This window comes from Penaeus monodon, chromosome 33, assembly GCF_015228065.2.
Source record: "Penaeus monodon isolate SGIC_2016 chromosome 33, NSTDA_Pmon_1, whole genome shotgun sequence".
Taxonomy (NCBI): Eukaryota; Metazoa; Arthropoda; class Malacostraca; order Decapoda; family Penaeidae; genus Penaeus; species Penaeus monodon.
In genome coordinates this window covers 66,790-67,015 of record NC_051418.1, presented here as the reverse complement: position 1 = coordinate 67,015, position 226 = coordinate 66,790, and positions in this window count along the sequence as shown.

Here is a 226-nt window from a genome sequence, read left to right as displayed (position 1 = left end):
AAATGTATATATATATATAGATAAAATTTTATATAAAAATATTATTAAAATATTTTTATATATATTTTAGGTAAGGTGGTAAAATATAGGATTATAATATAAATTATATATAGTGAATATATTTACATTTTAATATAAAAATATTTAAATAATAGTATTTTAATATATAAAAAGTATTTTGGGGGTTTTAAAATATACATAGATATAATAAAATTTTATAAAATTT